At 37.1% G+C, this 11,150-nt stretch overlaps 1 protein-coding gene across 7 annotated transcripts in view; it reads left to right on the top strand.

Annotated features, from left to right (window-relative positions):
* Positions 1 to 11,150, top strand: part of LOC108718087 (transcription factor Sox-2) — a 278,551-nt gene that overhangs the window by 216,459 nt on the left and 50,942 nt on the right. The gene's annotated exons all lie outside the window — the stretch shown is intronic.

Below are 11,150 nucleotides of genomic sequence, written 5' to 3'. Positions count from 1 at the left end.
TTTTTTTCCTTTAGGAAGTTTGAAACTATGCTACACTTTTAGTCTCTATATTTTAATTTTAAGCAATATGCTATAAATTATATTGCTGTATATCTGAGATGTTAAAGAGCACCCTCGCAATGTTGTGAACCAATTAAGTTTCTAGAATCCCCTATAAGATTACATAAAGAAGTGAATTAAACAGCTAGAGGGTAATAGGTTTAATACTTCTACTACAAATCTTGATATAGACAAAGACACTTTGCACTTGTAACAGACAATTTCCATTGCATTTCCTTCCAAAGGTCACATACCAATGTGTAACAATGCTGCACTGTATGTGTTAGTTATAGAACAAGTACATTGTTTGACATGGCACACACAGGAAGCCCTCACTCAGATTTTTGTGAGAAATACCTAAATCAGAGGCTGTGGTTTCCTATAACATTTGTCTATATGCTCCATGTTAAACAATGTCAGTTCTTGACACAATGCACTTTTCTGGGAATACATACTATTAATGTATTATATAAGTTTAATGAGATGCAGCACCTGCTCTACAGTATAATCCAACACTCGTCAGGCAACTTCGGGCGACCTCAGAAAATAAAGTGCTCCGAGTGCCATCCCGCGGGAGGCTTAGATTCTAGCCGGTGTGGAGATTAGTCGCCCGAAGAAGAGACGACTAAATCTCCCCGAATTTCCACGTGTCTCTGCCCTAACTTGCATAAGGAGAGTTATGCAGTGGATAGAAGAATTAATCAATTTCCTCAGTCAGAACAACAAGGGGTAAGCCCAGGCTCCATCATCACATTTTTCCCATTACATATAGTATTTCCTCTAAATCCTTAGTAGATACCAACTTAATATATGAGCTGAGAGAGTACCAGCAGGACATACATCAACCTTCCCTTGTTTTGCTGGTCCAGCATTCCCTGTGATGCCAGGAACGGACTTAAAGCGGGGGCAAGGGTAATTGGCAATAAAACTAATCGACACTTCCTTATGTAGCTTTTTTGGCATCCTTAGGTTTTCCCATTTCCACAATAACATTATTAAGGTTCTACACACAGTGATGCAAATGATGCTAACAATGCATTTTGGCACTTCATTAATCTACAGACATACATTAATCTAAATATACCACTTGGCTATTTCTAACAGAGGTTTTCAGCTCTGTCCTTCATTCATAACTTATCCCCCTCCAACCGCACCCCCACCCTGAATGATCTTTAGTGAGTTACTTGACTTGTTTCTGTATTTACTGTAAGATTCTCTCTGAGGTCATGGATTAAATACAATGCTACTGTATATAAATGCGGTGTTACTTGGTTACAGAATAGGGCAGGCAGCATCAACAATATAAAGATTTCTCTCTCAAAAAAAAAAAAAAAGAGTGGTATTATCTGAGCATATGTTTTCATATCTTAGTTGAAGCTGAGATATACTCCGATTTGTAGCAGGGTGAAGAATGAAATTTCCTGTGCTTTGCTTATTTCCTTGCAACAATATATTGAGTGACAATATCAAACACAGATAATCAATTAATGTAACTATGCTTCCCTTTCACAAGTGAGGCTCTTATGACTTTTTTCTTTATCTCTACTGCCCTTTCAGTATCACATCCGAAACACATTATGTATTAATAACTAAATAGTTTTCCTACAGCCCTTACTTGGCTGCCTTCCTATGGTGCTAGAGGATATATAATAATAAAAAAAAATATACAGTATATATATATATATATATATATATATATGTATATATATATATATCAGGGAAGTAATAAATTATAGGTTCCATTGCACCCTAGTACATAAGCTGTGAATCTTCAAAATGCTGGTCCCAACAACTTTTCAGTGATCGTAGCATGTTGTTGGAAAGATCTTCAAGGCATCTCTGGGCAAAAGGCACTTCATTATTCTAGTTTATGGCATTATACATTTGCAAACATTGTGGTCTGTTTAACCTACGTGCCTCTTCAAATGAAGTATACTGCAACTTATACATATACAATCCAACCCAATGATATCAAAGGGTGCAATACTTAAGTAACTAGCAATCACTGGACTCCTGGCAGCAAGTTGCCAAACTGTGCCCAGCTGGGTAAAGCATTTGGTAAGTGGCCAACAAAATGTAAATGTTATGTAATCCGTAGGACCCCACTCCATGGCCTTTTATTATGGGTCCAAACTGTATTGTTTGATCAGAGGCTCATTGAACCAGTAGTCAAAAATGGTGCTAGCAAGAACACCCCATCAGTTCATCTGTTAACCAGCTGCTGGCTACAGCCTTCCCATTTGAATATGACCTGCATACTAGAGGGTCACATCAAGCAACATGAGGCACATAGCCCTACCCTAAAGGAAAATGGAGTCCTATTTATATATATTCTCTCTATTTTATGAATCACAAATAATAAGGCAGAAAAACAATGTTTGGGCACTAATCATTCATTCTTCGCACATTTGCTGAGTCATTGTCCATAGACACAAACAAAAGCTGAAAGATAGTAATACATAGTTAAAGATTATGGAAAATGCCTCAGCCAAGGCAGACTACAGTATATGAGAGCTCCTTCCGACTTCCGACTAATAGTAACAATCAATTTATAAGCACATGGTAATGTAATCTTATTTTGTGCTTGCCCATAAAGGGGACATCTGTTGGCTTCTCTTGCCAGGTGTTGCCTTTATTCTTTATGTTGATATAATTATTCCACTTGGAGATATCGGGGTTTCGTACTAATAATGTGTTACGGGAATTGGCTTCAGGTTACATCATAAGACTAAAACAAGCATAAGATTAACACCAACATATGCAGGGATTCACATAATAATCAGCACTTGGTGAGATGCAAATAAGAAGGTAAACTGAGAAAGAGCCAATAAGCAGTGCTTGCTGCAAAGGTGTTTATTCCAACGACATGCTTCGGCCTCAAAGCCCTTCATCAAGTATGAATATCAGCACTTAGTGATTCACTGCACATGCTCTGTGCTGCTGTCACTTACTGAGCTTAGGGACCTACTCAAACTATACAGTACATATAGAATATAAACGACACAATATAAGGCTGATTAGTAATGAATAAATATAATTACTACATAGCAGCACATAAACCAGTACCGCTAGTATCAGAATTTAATAATCAGCCCTGTAGCATCAGCTTATAATACAGACCAACCTCATTTTCTGCTTGAAAATTTGTGACGACTCCTAAGCTTATCTTCTCAACAGCTGCTCAAAGCCCACTGAGCATTCCAAGATGGTGACCCTCTGTTGCAAGTTTGAAGTCCTTGATCCTTGCTTCTTTTGAGAAGCTGAAACTTTAGGCTGGTGCAATAAGTTCAGTATATAAAATATGCCATTTTTTTACATATTTGATCTATTATGGTTTACTTTTCCTTTAAGACTGACTAAAGTCTGTGCATGAGTCTGTGTCCCTTATATGTATGGCACGATTGGCACCTGCCGGTGTGGCAGATTTTCTCATCTCATGCCCAGAGAAACAGCTGCATTGGAGGAAATAATATGGCACTTTGCTTCGCTTTTATACTTTGCATCTTGACCCAGTGTTCATAAGTCCCTTTGTGTGCATAAAAACTGACATAAAAACATTTATACATTTTATTTTATTTAGTAAAAATCACACATAAATACAAGAATGAACTGTTGCCGTAACTGTGCCACCTAATGCTGGATCTTTTGCTTCGTTTAATTAGCTATATAAATGCCAGAATAATAAAGAATGCTCTATTGTATTGATATCTTACCATAAATTAAAAGGAAATTTCTAGTATTAATCATTTGAAAATATTTCTGATTGCTGGATTATTAGTTTGCAGAATACCCCAGGTATTCATTGGCATAGGTGATTGCCTCTTAATTACCTTATGGACGCTTTCTATTCACTCTTATTAATTCATGTTTTCTGGCAAAATCCCAACAGACACCCTTCGCCTATATCTCCTAATTACTTCAGTAATTGAATTTGCCCAGTTTTTAAGGCTATTTTTCTAAACTGACTGTATTTATTCATTCTTTATTGTCTCCTTCTTGTGTCGTTTTTCAGCAAGCAGAAAGTACATTGATTCTTCCCTCGTTTCTCATTAATTTTCAAGAGCTTTGCTACATGACTGTTTTCTTAGCCTGTCAGCATTATTGCATGGCCCAAAGCAGATTCTTATTATTTAAGGTTAGGTAAAATAGACTGAAGTTAATTAATTCATTAGTAAGTCTGAGCCAATTACCACAAGCTTCCTATACACGGGCACTTGTGAAGAGAACACAAATAGGAAAAAAAGGCCAATATCAAAGGAACGTCCTTCAAAACATGACCAAGCCCAGTGTACTCGCAGCACGTTTATTAGAAATATCTGGGGTATTTGTCTTTTGTTCACTGACTTCACGCTGGTTTTCTAAGAGTGCTCTTACAGTGGTGAAATCACCTTTCTATACAACAAATACATTTTATGAATTTGTATCTATAATTTGTTTAAAGATAGATTTGCGCGAGAAATATGTGTGTATATATTAATCTAGTAAACCCTAATAAACCTTGGTTTTGAAGAGACTTACTGCATACTAGCGCTGATTTACTAATTTATAAATAGGCCAAAATAATTACTCCAAATTAGCCTAATTCCAGTTTGCTAGATCGGTCCAGGATAAACAACCTATGTACTCTGCATGCCATTGGAATTGAATGCACTGTGCATTTATCATTTTCTAGTGCCATGATACTACAGGGGACCAATACATATAAATATATATATATATATATATATATATATATTATATATATATATATGCGCTACAGTTTTGCTAGGGTTTTGCTAGGGTTACCAAACCATATGATAATGTTGGGGCGTATTTAATAAATGCATGTTGCAGGGTTGTACTGGTTGTATTTAAATTAAATAGCACTCGGTGCACCCCCTCTAGCTGAATTCTCCAGTTGTTATAACCCTAAATGTTTCCCCATTTCATTTAGCGTCTTGAAATTATATGCAAATGAAATCATAAAATTATTTTGCTATATTAATGTAGTGGTAGTGTTTTGCATAACGAACCCTACCAAACCCGTTCCTGCCGTAAAGCCTCCTCTGCAGCTCAAGACACAACCTACCTTCAGCTCCCCTGTTGCACATATGCATAGCTGTTTTTTTTTTCACAACAGGGCTGGAGAAAGGGGTCAGAGGTAGGAAGGACAACTCGGGCAGGGTACGGGTCTGGACCAACAGGGCCCATGAGAGCTGGGGCCCGCAAGGTTTTTTCCCAGAGTCCAGTCTGTCCCTGAAGCCATAGCACTCATATATCTCAAAAGTGCTAATTGTTCTGCATTTGATCATGTTATAGTATGATGGTTGACAAATTCAAGAAATGTTTCATGCCACTAATATGAAGGGATAGATGACTTAAATGGGAGAGTGATATATTGCTGGAAAGTGTGACAAGCTTGGAATTTCTTTTTGTGTATAGATGCATGCTGGGAAACCACAAGCCTATACTTGGAATTCTGTTAAAACGTATATACATGCACAGGACCACCATCAGAAATCGCAGGGCCCCATACGACAAAATTTCCTGGGCCCCCTATTGGTGGTCATGGCCCCCCATAAAAACATTTGTGGCCAGGGCCCCCCATTTAAAAATATTGGCGGCTAGGACCCCACATGAGAGAAAAAATTGGTGGACAAAATTGGTGGCCAGCCCCCCCCCCCACATTATAAGAAAATTGGTGGCCAGGGCCCCTGAAACGTCCATGCCATCCCGAAGTCAGCAGCTCTCAAAAAGAGCTCGGGCCCCCTACAACTCTCCCCCCTGTCCCCCCCTGATGGTGGCCCTGTACATGCATATTCCATGTCTGTAGTGTCTGTTTCACTTCGTAATTTTCAACCCTATAATCGATACCATACTATAAACATATCTGTAGTAGCTTAAACATGCAATGATATTATTTAGCCTTTTGTTGTGTAACTATACTAAAGTTGCAATCCTCATTTTAAAAGAATTTGGGATGGAAATTGCCTTAGTGTCAGTAAGTTTCAACCTGGAATATCTACTAAAATATAGCACTGACCTTTTATTATTGGAAACTTGCTATCATTTTACAAGTACATAACCTTCATACTTGACCTGCGAACTCCTACCCTGAAATTAAATATATTGATGTTACTGAAATCCTTTCTGGAGTTGCACACATTCTTTACCGTAAAACTGAGAATATACAGCAATACAAGGCAGCCTATGCAGCTAAAGGATTCTGAGATGGTGTCAGCAATAGATCTCCATTGCACTATTGACAAGTGGATTACAATGAGAGTCACTTGGGTGTTAGACCGATGACTTTTGCCAATATTTCACTGGTAATTAAAACAGTAGCAGCTTGTACTAGTGATTAGTGTTGGCTGTTCACTTCTATTTACCAGATATTGCCTCTTTATTTATTTTTGATTTTCACTACAAATTTCAGCAGCAATTATATTAAGTTAATTAGTGCATATTCAACATTCTAATTAGATACATGTTAATGTTTTTTCTAGAGGGATGGGTATGGGCTGAGTTCAAAATACAAATCTTGGCTACTAACAACTCTTTCAATTGGATTAGTCACTGATAAACTCTGACACTGCATTGTCTTCTTGTCAGAGAACATTATGCTTGCAATTTGGCAAATATTTTTCTCTCCTTTTGGCCAAAGCATCTTTCAGACATTCCCTTCTTCTATTGATTTGTTTTCTCCTTTCTCCTTTCTTTTGCTTTTGTTTTCTTATCATAGCTTCAGGTTATTACGTAGAAAGTATTGATGGGAGTGGATGGCCTGGGTCGATGGAGAGCTAATGCATCCCTAATCCTGCCATTGTTATAGAGTTATGCTTTACTCTGGTCCCTGATGGGGAAAAGGTGCAGAGCTGTTGATCTGAGTTTTATTTGTCACAAACCAATCCATCAATCAAGCCCAAGCATGCCTGAATGCTGAATGACATGTGGGTCTCGGCTGAAAAAATTCGATAACGCTGTATTGTCAGATTGCTCACTTTCGTTTTTGGATAAGAAATACATTGGCCTGGAATAGATAAGCATGGAACTAGTAAAGACCTGAAGGAAATTGGAGACATCCATGACAGCAGAGGTTACAGTTTTCAAGCATTAATAATGAGTAAATAACACAGGGGTAAATCCCAAGCATACAACCTGCCCAAACTGTAAAATTGTCACGGTTGTACAGACTACTGAAAGGGGGTTTTGTGTCTGGAAATGTATCCGGTGTTGCTGATTTAAGTTTGCATAAGCCTAAAGAGCTAAACAGACATTCTTGCCGTTGTGTATCAAGAGTTTCCTTCCACTTTAGGTTGTAATTCTTTCATGGAATTAGCAAAACGCCAACAAGGAAGTAGACCGATAATATTCCTGTCTTTGCAATTTGGCTTTAGAGTGTAAATAGAATAATTTTTTATCTAAGAAAGAAAAAGGTAAAACACCCATATTCATTCTACGGCTTGGGACCTGGGGTTTTCTGAATAATGGATCTTTTTGGAATTTGGATCTCAATACCTTAATTCTGCTAAAAATACACAATAGGACTATTTGGATACCAGTATGGATTGATGCAGCCTAGTTACCATCAAGTTCAAGGTACCATTTTATTGTTATAGAGAAAGAGATTCAGTATATATATTTTAGGGATGCACCGAATACAGAATTCGGTTCGGGATTTGGCCAGGATTCTGCCTTTTTCAGCAGGATTCGTCCGAATCGAATCCTAATTTGCATATGCAAATTAGGGGCAGGAGGGAAATTGTGTGACTTTTTGTCACAAAACAAGGAAGAAAAAAATGTTTCCCCTTCCCACCCCTCGGTTCGGTATTCGGCCAAATCTTTCACGAAGGGTTCGGCCAAATCGAAAAAAGTGGGTTTGGTGCATCCCTAATATATTTGCTTAAAGGGGTTGTTCACCTTCCAAACAATTTTTTCAGTTCAATTGTTTTCAGACTGTTCACCAGAAATGAAGACTTTTTCCAATTACTTTCCATTTTTATTTTTTACAGTTTTTTCAAAATCTGTTTAAAATTGATTGTTCCTGTCTCTAGTGTTTCAATCTGGCAGCTCAGTAATTCAGGCGCAGACTCTAAACTGTTACAATTTTGCAACATTTAGTTGATACATTCCTCAACAGCATCCCTGGAGTATTAGCAACTATTGTATCAATTCTGACAGCTGCCTTTAATGAAACTCAATGTTTCTGCTCAGCAGAGACAAAGATAAGAAATGTATCAACTAAATGTATCAATTTAGATCCATTTACAGGGTCGGCGACCCCCATCCCAGAGCTGCTTTAGAAGATGAAAAATGAAACTTAACACTTCAACATTAGAAAAACAGTGTCACATTGATAATAGAAAGTAATTGGAAAAAAACTTACTAGGTGTTTGAAGGTGAACAACCCCTTTAAATGGAGTCTATGGGAAAAGGCCTTGCCATAATAGAGCTTTCCAGATAATGGGTTTCTGGATGAGGGATCCCATACCTGTACCAGTTTTAGGGGAATTTTGTCATGATCTTATTTACAATCTTATAAATATGCCCCATATTTTAGCTAAGCAAAGATACCAAATTGTATATAAAAAGGTAATAGTGATAAAATAAATATTTCATTTTTAAATATAGAATGAAAATGTTTTGATGAAAGAATTTAAAAAAATTGCATCCCTTCATGTTCTTGCACAGAGCACATGTGTTCAGAGCAATGGTGAACTCTGTACCTTGTGCTAGATGATATACCCTGTACAAGGTGCACAGCAGCACACTGTCAGGTGCACGCAGGTCATAGTACAGTGCTCTCTTGCTCCTTGTGGTGTCCCCTGGCATGCAACAATGAATGATGTGCAAGAACATTGACGGTATATTTGACCTCATGTCTAAAATTACCACTTTATGACACTATAAAAAAGATAGAAAGACTTTGGGGCATATTTGAGAAAATAGGTACAATGTACTTGGTGTACTGTGTGTTATCTCATCAGTTTACTTTTGTTAAATATTTTGCAGAAATCATGATTTATTTACTTATTTGTTTAAATGTGTTGTGCTGCTATATAGATTGTAGGAAAGAAATACATGTAATTAAACAGATGCTAAAATTACATTTGTCAAGAAACATTTCTGATTCACAAACAGGGATAAATGAGGCACTATAGGTTGCAAGGGTAAAACTAAAGCTTTTTGAGAGTGAATTTAAGTTTAATTTGTAGTACAGGCATTATATTTGCATTTCAGTTCAGAGTATATACATTACAATATAACAGCTTCTGGGAAAATAATGCAAAGGCTGTATTTAAGATGCAACCCTTAATCAGTTATATGAATATTAATGTTGTCACAAATTTGAAAATTGTCTGAATAATATACTTGTATGTTCACTGCTGTGACATCGGCATCACCTAAACACACCCGAAACTCTCTCAGATGAGCACCCTTTTCATTGCCAGTCACACATGCTTTCTTGTCTTGCTTTGGCGTTGGTGCTAAGTAATAAATGCTCCTGATACAATCAATGTCTTCTTAAGTCTCAATGGAAATCTCATCCCTACATATTCCAAGGCAACAAGACTTAAAGGGATACTGTCATGGGGGGAAAAAATTCTAAATGAATCAGTTAATAGGGCTGCTCCAGCAGAACTCTGCACTGAAATCCATTTCTCAAAAGAGCAAACAGATTTTTTTATATTCAATTTTGAAATCTGACATGGGGCTAGACATGTTGTCAATTCCCAAGCTGCCCCAATTCATGTGACTTGTGCTCTGATAAACTTCAATCACTCTTTACTGCTGTACTGCAAGTTGGAGTGATATCATCCCCTCCCTTTTCCCCCCAGCAGCCAAACAAAAGAACAATGGGAAGGTAACCAGATAGCAGCTCCCTAACACAAGATAACAGCTGCCTGGTAGATCTAAGAACAACACTCAATAGTAAAAACCCATGTCCCACTGAGACACATTCAGTTACATTGAGAAGGAAAAACAGCAGTCTGCCAGAAAGCATTTCTCTCCTAAAGTGCAGGCACAAGTCACATGACCAGGGGCAGCTGGGAAATTGACAATATGTCTAGCTCCATGTCAGATTTCAAAATTGAATATAAAAAAATTTGCTTGCTCTTTTGAGAAATGGATTTTAGTGCAGAATTCTGCTGGAGTAGCACAATTAACTGATGTGTTTTGAAAAAAACAGGTTTTCCGATGACAGGATCCCTTTAAGTCAGGGTAAATGAAAGTGCTGTTTGTTTCTGAATTTCTATATTCTCTACCTTTTTATATTTATTTATTTTTAAATCACACCAGGGATTCCCAACTGGAAATATTTCTGTGTTTCCTTTTTAATAGCAATTTCTGAAGTTATAATTACAGTACAAAATTCGGTGTCTCTGTGACATTATTCCAGTCACTGAATTGTATACGTTAATATGTTATTAAAAAAAAAAAAATACTGCCTTCTAGACGCGTACAATTTTCTTTTCATTCTTTCAGTGAGCAGCATGGAGGGAAGAAATGCTTAAACATTGAAATGCTCTATAGGCATGTTGTCTGTAATTTCAGAAAAATAATGCCTTTTCAAATGACATTCTGTTTTCTATAATTGAAGAAAACACTTTGTAATCTTTGAGGTGACCTATAAAAATGTATAGAAGTGTATGCAGAAGGGTAGACACTGGGTATCCCCCAAGTATTTCTTAATACGATCTGTTGGGTTTTTTTTCTGCTCACTGACTAGAAACTAGCAAACAGCAAAAATCAATGTGGAGGCGCTTTAGATTTGTCGTATAAATTACACGTGCTTGACTGATCCATTGTATTTGCCCTATATTTTTTACTAGATACTTTTAGCTAGAACGGTCCTATGGTACATATACTCAATATTGATTTTTATAGATTAAACAGAGCTTGAATTGAACTCCACAGGGTTGGTAGCATGAAAAACTTAAGATTTCCATTTCTTCCCAGTGGGATTCCATTTCTAGTGGATGCTTATTAGGAAAGATTAGTGTCTTCAGAAGGAATGTTCTTACTTTTTAACTGTGCTTGTAACTGTAAAGTAAAATATATGAAGTCTTTTGTGCTTTCACAGATTTTTTTATGTAAACCTACTGGACGGAGGGGTTTATTAAAGTGGA

The sequence above is a fragment of the Xenopus laevis genome, chromosome 5S (genome assembly GCF_017654675.1).
Source record: "Xenopus laevis strain J_2021 chromosome 5S, Xenopus_laevis_v10.1, whole genome shotgun sequence".
Classification (NCBI taxonomy): Eukaryota; Metazoa; Chordata; class Amphibia; order Anura; family Pipidae; genus Xenopus; species Xenopus laevis.
The sequence above is the reverse complement of the archived record's forward strand: the minus strand, read 5'-3'. Positions and strand labels throughout refer to the sequence as shown.